Genomic DNA, 8,410 nt, shown 5'->3' on the forward strand with positions numbered 1-8,410 from the left:
AAAGGTCCTGTATTCTCATGCACACATGGTGTTTGAGATCTGATGGCATCTGTAGCCCATCTGCCTGTCTATAGAAATTCAGTTCTCTACTGGATGTGACTGGCATATATGATTATATGAGGGATGAAGCTGAAACCTCTCATTGCCTGGAAAAGGAACAATAAAAATGTAGTTAACTATAATGTTTCTCTGTTGCTTTTTTGGTAGCTTTTTCAATAACCAAAAAGAAACACTGTTGAACCAAGAATACTATCTGAAAAGAGATTTACAGTTTAAAGAGCTGGAAAAAACATTGATAGGATCAATGACTTAAGTAAAAGTGTATTTACACCATTATATTATTCAGTTAGTCAAAGTTTTAAAACTACTCTGAACTTGCTGGTGTAAGATAATACATTTTACATTGAGATCTTGGATTGGATTGGACATCAGATTCTATTTTTATTTACATTTTACATAACAATCCTACTGTGATGGACTGGAGACCTGTCCAGGGTGTCTCCCGCCTCTCGCACAGTGATAGCTGGATATGGGCAGGCACCAGTGAACCTGGAGGACGACTGCTCTAACCACCCATCCACAGCCGCTCAATTTGCTGTTTCAAATTGTGACCTGAAAAAGAAGAAGTGGGTAAAATATAATGGACGGATGGACGGACGTACGGATGGATGTATGGATGTATGAATGTTAATTTCCAAAATTACTGACTACATTTTGTGTTCCCAGTTCTTCAAAAGAGAAAACATGTTTGTTTCAAATTTTGTCGCTTGTTACTTTCAGACTCACAACACTTTCTTACTAAACAAGACAAAACTGATTGATTTGTTTTATTAAAACGCTTTTAGACAATTTTCAACATCAGTATTCAACCATTTGCAATAAGTGACCAACTTATGTTGGGGCCCCGAAAGCCAATTTTCTAACTGCTGTCCGTTTGAAAGCCTTTGTCTACACCTTTATGTATCAGTGGCAGATTATGTTTCGTTATGTTCCCCTCACAGATGAAAAACAGCTCTGGTTTTTCAGGGAGAAACAGCTGTGAGAGTTTTGTTTACTCTGAGATATTGAGCAGATGAAAGATAAACGGATAACACTACTCTTTGTCTTTTGAGTCCCCAGTTGCAGCTCTGATTCCTGTCCCTGAGTCCCAAGCTGCAGCTCGGACCTGTCTCCTGATGCAGCTCTGGTCCCTGGTTCTCCGGCTGCAGCCCTGTCTCCACCACCTGCTGCTGCAGCCCTGTCTCCACCACCTGCTGCTGCAGCCCTGTCTCCACCACCTGCTGCTGCAGTCCTGACTCCACCACCTGCTGCAGATCTAGTCCCCGGCTCGTCTGCTGAGGTCCTCGTCCCTGACTCTGCTGAGGCTCCCGGCTCATCTGAGGTCCTCATCATTAGGTCGGCTGAGGTCCTTGCTCATGGCTCGTCGGTTGAGGTCCTCGCTTCCAGCTCGCCTGAGGTCTTCGCTTCCAGCTCGCATGAGGTCTTTGCTCCTGGCTCAACTGAGGTCTTCGCTCCTGGCTTGCCTGAGGTCTTCACTCCCGGCTCGCCTGAGGCCTTAGCCCCTGGCTCGCCTGAGGTCTTTGCCCCCGGCTCTCCTGAGGTCTTCATCCCTGACCTGCCTGAGGTCTTCATCCCCGGCTTGACTGAGGTCTTCGTCCCCGACTCCCCTTTGGCCTTTGCTCCTGACCCTCCTGCAGAGGTCCTCACCCCTGGTTAGGCTTTGGAGGTCCTCATCTACCTGAGTCCAGGCAGGCAGAGAAGGACGCCTCTACTACCCCGAAAGGGATGGTTCTCTGGTCGCCCACCGGAACTCTGGCCTGAGAGTGGATGGTTTCCTGGCAGCCCCCCTGATCTCTTGCCTCATCAGGAACAGTCACCTGGTTGCCCTCCTGAGTACTGGTCCTGCCCTGGATGGTCTCCTGACCGCCCACCTTGACTCTGGGTTGGGGTTCTGGGTCGTTGTGTTTTGTATTTGGTGTTTTCCAGGGTTTGTTCCTGCTTGTTCTATGTCGTATAAGCTTCGCCCTTTAAGGCCTTCGCTTTAGTGGGTTTATCCCGTTATGCAGAGCATAAGCACTGAAAAAATTAGTCCACGCCCACCTGCTGTGTGGGCCCCACCCGGTCCGTATAAATTACGTTAAGAGCGGGAAATCGGCTCCCATTTTTTCTTCAGCGAGCTAATATAGCACTGTCAGAAGAACAAAGAAGATAAATTGTGTAAATGACCAACCTTTGTGAAGGATGCTTGGCCCGGCAGTCGACCTCCGGTCGTCCGGTGAGCTCTCCTCCCCGAGGAGAAGATGACAGCAGTCTTATTCCAAGGTAAGCGTCGGGGAACATTTCCCAGTGACAGGTCACTACACGCTGGACAACGCCATCTTGTGTTTTTTCCTCTTATCGCCGACCCTCGGGGCGAACCGGATGGTTCCTCCGGGGCAAGGCGTGCTCAGCTGCAGCCCCCGCTGCTCATTCCCTCCTGGGGAGCGTAGTGTAGGTGGAGGGGGGCTGAGTGAATGCTCACCCCATCCCACATCGTTTCGCATCGGCGATCACACCGCTCCCGGCCGACAGCGCCCTCAGGGGTTGCCCGGCGGAACCCGGGAGGAGGCTGACATGAAGGGACCCCTTTTTTCTACGTCCCTCGCCTTTTCCCGCCAGTTCGGATGATCGGCGGAAATGTTGTTTTTCACTGGGCTCCACTGTGGCTCACCGTCTTGATCCATACGGCCTCACGTTCCAACAGGACGTTCGACGGGCGAGGCCACAGACGGTTCTTTCCTGGTAGATTAGAGGAGTCGGTCCCCAGTCCGCTCCCATCACCAGAGTTGAGGGATTCACTGAGCGGGGCTATTTCTCGGTAACCCCCCCTGGAGCCAAGCCTCGCGGAAGCTTCCGGAGCGAAGCTGCCCAGGTCGGAGCAGCGTCCCGTCCCTCCGGAGGAACCAGACGGCGACCACGCTCTCCAATCGAGCCCACCGACGTGTTTTCAGGCAGCCGCAGCTAGCAACAACGTGCGCTGCTAGCATATAGCATGTCCAAGGGACTGAAGCACACAGACCTGCCTTGGAGACAAAGAACTCCCTCTGTAAGGCAGCTGACGCCAGCTCAACATGTGTGCCTCTCCCACGGTTTGCCTGTCGAGGACTGCAGCGCGGATGACGATGATCCATCGACCCACCTGGCTTCGTTACTCCCCTCGCTGCTGGAGAATCTGCACAAGACCTGATGAAGCCATCGCGGACGCGCTGTTCAGAGCAGCTTCAAACCATGCTGGCGAAGTGAAACAGTCGGAGGAGGTGCCAGAAGCTGTGCGCCACCTCATCAAGCCGCGCGGCCCACCCCGTCCCCGCTGGAGGGACCGTCGCGAGCAAGCTTCGACTTTTCCACGGCCGCGGCTCTCGCTGAGTTCTACCACCAGCCCCGCCCGTCAGAATCCAGCCTGCAGCTCAGCGTTTTCCCCAGAGTTCGCCTGCAAGACAGCGCTCTGGGCAAACAATCGCAGAGCTCATGAGAGAGAAGTTTCTCAAAATGACGGTCTCCGGAGGGTGTGTGTAAAAGTGACACGAAAGTTGAAATAAATCATCATTAATGATCAAAGTGTCTGTTTTTTAGCCAGTCTGTAAGCCCGGATGAGCTCACAGCGGCCGCACACATAAGAGCCGGTGTCCTTAATAAGGCTTTTTAAACTCACCACCGCTCCAAGACTTTACTAGTCGCTTACAGGGCACGATGGTAAGTTAAATAACTCGTTATAATCCCGAGCTGCACGATTTTCACTCAAGCGATGTCAACTCGCACTCGTGGGATGAAACAGCCCCACACACGAGCCGGTGTCCTTAAATAAAGGTTTTTAAACTCACCGTCGCTCTAAGACATGACGAGTCGATCACAGAACAGCCTCCACACATGAGCCGGTGTCCTTAATTAAAGTTTTTTTAACTCACCGTCGCTCTAGACATGACGAGTCGATCACGGCACAACGGTAAGCGAAAATAACTCGTTACCAACTAGAACTGCATGATCCTCACTCAAGCGGTGTCAACTCGCACTCGTGGGATGGAACAGCCTCCACATGAGCCGGTGTCCTTAAATAGGGTTTTAACTCACCGCCGCTCTAGACATGACGAGTCGATCACTAAAATGAACAGCCTCCATCCAACGGCGCTGCGTTGATGCTGGCGCACACACAGCTGCCGGCGCTAACCAGCTCACATCGGTATAAATGTGGTCCGCAGGCTGGTTCGGGTGGAGGTCCTTCTCTCTCACAAGAAACGACACCCGTCTCGACGAATCAACGCGGGCAGCCGTCACCCACCGCGTCTCAGCTTTCGGCAGCTCACCGCAGCTTAAACGTGAAGCAGCTGAAAGAACCCGGTAATGAGTCCCGCCTCCCTCCAGCGCGCGCCCCTCCAGCGAGAGCGGCGCGCGTCCCTCCAGAGAACAACGTGTGCTCCCGCGGGGCTAGCAGCCTTCACTCCATCAGCACGGCGTAAATGAAGTCATGCCCTCCGCCTTTTCAACGTTCGCACAGCGACGTCAAACGCGCAGCCCCACCGCGTCATCAGCTGTCACACGCTTCGCCTTCAGCTCAAGTCTCGCCCGGGATCACACAGAAAACATTCCCGCGACGCATGACGGCGGTTGAGGGGCGGACTGCTGACAGCCGTACAAAACATGACACATCACTTAACGCACGTTCACCCTACGAACGTTACGTAGAGTGGCTAAAACATGCTCGCCGTTTTTCAGATGGATGGACAAGGTTTTATGCAAATGGTACAAGCTACAGTTTGCAACCCGAACCCCTCCATTCAGAGGAGTTATAAAAAAAACGGTCCCGTCATCATCAGACTGATTCTCATCCCTAAATGCAGAAATCCAAGTGTTTTCTGATAAAAGTAATCTACAGAGTCCCCCAACGGAGAGAAAACACAAGGTTTTTACTCACGGATCGGAGGGGTGAGATCGTTTTTTAGATCTGTTGTTTAACATCCAGAGAACGCATACCGATCATCCTAACACAGAGACGAGAGTTTTTGTTTTACCTGGATGATCTGCTGCTCCTGTCACTTCAGACAGGAGGCGCTGATGCAGGATCAGGTGTTGACATCACACCTGTTAAATCTGGGCTTCGCCATAAATTGGAAGGAAGCTCGATTTTCCCGGCCCAGACATTTGTTTTCTGGGAGTGGAATTAAATTCAACCACCATGAAAGCTCGTTTATCACAAACTAGATTCGACACTTTTTAAAAAAAGTCAACTCAGCCACGTAAGACCTGGCAAGTGATAACAGCTGTCTCCGTCATGAAGTAGTTGGAAATGATGTCACTCACACAGTGTTTTCCGCTGGTTTGTTTCACATGAGACGCCTCCAGAGGTGTTTTGCACGTCTGCATGTGGATCCAGTAAAACAAAACGACGGATGATCATTGTCCCTTCCTCTGTGGAAGCAGACCTCCGACTCTGGGGAAACACCTTGTTTTCTGTCAGAGGGAGTCCCCCTCAGCAGACCCACGTCACGGGTCAGTCTTCACGGACACGTTGCTGTCAGGCTGGGGGGGGGGGGACATGCCTATCTCAAGCAGTAGGGGCGCTGTGGCCCCACTACACATCAGCCCACATCAATGTTTTGGAGTGTCACACAGCACTGAATATGATTCAACACTTTGCTCCCGTGCTACAGAATCAACACGTGTTGATTCACACAGACAACATGATGACTGCTGCGTACATAACCATCAAAGGGTGTGCGTTCAGCCCAGATGTTACACATTGTGCGAAAGCTACTGTGTTGGGCTCATCAAAACCTGCTCTTTATTAGAGCGGTTTACATATCCGGTGTTCTGAACAGAGGGGTAGATGTGACGTCCAGGGGCGGCCCACGTCACGTGGACCGGACCCTCCATCCAGATCTGATGTTTTCAGACGCAGCAGAAGTTGGCAAAGCAGCTGTGGACCTGTTTGCGACGCGAGAAGAACGCTCAGTGTCAACTATGGTTTTCCCTGAGCCCGCGAGACGATCCATCGCTGGGGGGGGACGCATTTGCTCACAGCCCGTGGCCCAAAACGCTTTTATACGCGTTTTTTTTCCCCCACCTCCTCTGTTTTTTACGGTTCCTGAACCGAGTTCAGGAGGAGGGATTGACAGCTCTCCTGGTGGCTCCCGGCGTGTGAACGCACCATGGTTCCCAGGCCTGCGACGTCTGTTGTCGGGTCGCCGTGGAACTGTCGTGGAGGGAGGATGCTCTCCTTTAGGCAGGAGGAGCGACCAAGAGTTACCCAGAAATAGGTCAACACCTGTGGGTCTGACCGCTGAGCGGTCCCACTTAGAGGATGGGTCTCCCTCAGGAGATAGTGTGCACAATTCAAGATTCACGTGCTGCATCTACCACAGTTCTGTACACATCAAAGGGGACGGCTTTTCAGCGCTGGTGTACAGAGAAGGTTTAGAGGCCACCTCATGCCTTTTAGGCGGCGTGTTGTTTTTCTACAACAGCTGATGGATAGGGAGTTGGTTTTCAGTACGCTTTAACGTACGTTGCAGTCATCTATTCCTGCCACGAAGGTTTCGGAGACAGAACAGCTTTTATTCACCCGCTGATGAAGCGTTTTTCTAAAAGATGTTCAGAGACACAGGCCTGCTTCACGTCCACTTGCTCCACAGTGGGATTTAACGCTGGTCCTGCGAGCCATGATCAAAGCTCCAATTGAGCCTCTGGATCAGGTTTCACTTAAATTCTTGTCTCTTTAAATAGCCCTGCTGCTGGTTTTAACACCCGCTAAGAGGATAAGTAATTATCTGCCCTCTCTGTTGCTTCGTCATGCCTTAGAATTTAGGCTGACGGGCAGCTCAGCTGATTTAAGACCAACCCAGCTTTTATGCCTAAAACATCACGAGCTCTTTTAAATCAAGAGTGATATCGTTGGAGGGGTCTTTCCTCCCCCCACAGATCAGAAGAGGAAGCATCTTTTCATCTTCTCTGCCCGGTGCGGGCGTTGACGTGTTACATAACGCGCACAGCTGCAATGCGTTTCAAACTCAACAATTGTTTGTGCATTATAGAGATGCTTCTGCAGGTCGACGTTATCCATCCAGCGCTTGTCACACTGGCTGTGTGAGGCCTTTTCTGAAGCCTACAGAGCATCAGATTTAGGGCCTCCTGTCAACCTCTAAGCACACTCCACCAGGGGTATCGCATCTTCGACTGCTCTGCATAATGGTATGTCAATGTAGGACATTTGCACTGCGGCTGCATGGTCAACACCCTGCTCATTTATTCGCTTTTACCTACGTGATGTAACGGCTCGTTCCATGACACATTCTGTCCTTAGTGCTCTAACAGAATGAATATTGTTGTTCTCATGGAACTCTGTTTAAGCTCACTTCTGTCTGCATGCATTACAGTGTGAGATGTTGTTATCAGTCACAAGTCGTGTCTGTGATTTTGGTTTTATTGTCACTAATCAGTTCATGACTATTGTTACCAATCAGTTCATTTGATCAATAATCAATTCATGGACATTAACCTGTTTATACTGTTCAGCCATGAACCAGTTGGTTCATGCCCCCCCCCCCCCCTCCCAACTTCTTCTTCCCGTTGAAAGTTTTCCGGGGCATTCATGCTTTGTCAGAACGCATAGTTACTCAACATGCGTCTGTGCATGGCACATAATTACGCGATGCGTAGTTATGCACACGGGGAGCTGAGTGACAAGACGTTTTTTGGGCAAGCTTCTGCTTCTTACTGTGTTCGAATGGACCCAGTGAGGCGAGGACCACATCGGCTTCGCCCTTTACCCACTAAAGCGAAGGCCTTAAAGGGCGAAGCTTATACGACATAGAACGTTGGTTACGTACTGTAACCCCAGATTCTATGAGTATAAGCGTAGCCCTTTAAGGCCTTCGCTTTAGTGGGTTTATCCCGTTATGCAGAGCATAAGCACTGAAAAAATTAGTCCACGCCCACCTGCTGTGTGGGCCCCACCCGGTCCGTATAAATTACGTTAAGAGCGGGAAATCGGCTCCCAAAATAGCTTTTTCTTCAGCCATTTAAGAGCCAGTGAGGCCCGACGCTTAAAGGGCTACGCTTATACTCATAGAATCTGGGGTTACAGTACGTAACCAACGTTCTATGTCGTATAAGCTTCGCCCTTTAAGGCCTTTGCTTTAGTGGGTAAAGGGCGAAGCCGATGTGGTCCTCGCCTCACTGGGTCCATTCGAACACAGTAAGAAGCGGAAGCTTGCCCAAAAAACGTCTTGTCACTCAGCTCCCCGTGTGCATAACTACGCATCGCGTAATTATGTGCCATGCACAGACGCATGTTGAGTAACTATGCGTTCTGACAAAGCATGAATGCCCCGGGAAACTTTCAACGAGAAGAAGAAGTTGAAAAGAGGGGGGGGGGGGG

This window comes from Nematolebias whitei, chromosome 10 (genome assembly GCF_014905685.2).
Source record: "Nematolebias whitei isolate Nwh7 chromosome 10, NemWhi1, whole genome shotgun sequence".
Taxonomy (NCBI): domain Eukaryota; kingdom Metazoa; phylum Chordata; class Actinopteri; order Cyprinodontiformes; family Rivulidae; genus Nematolebias; species Nematolebias whitei.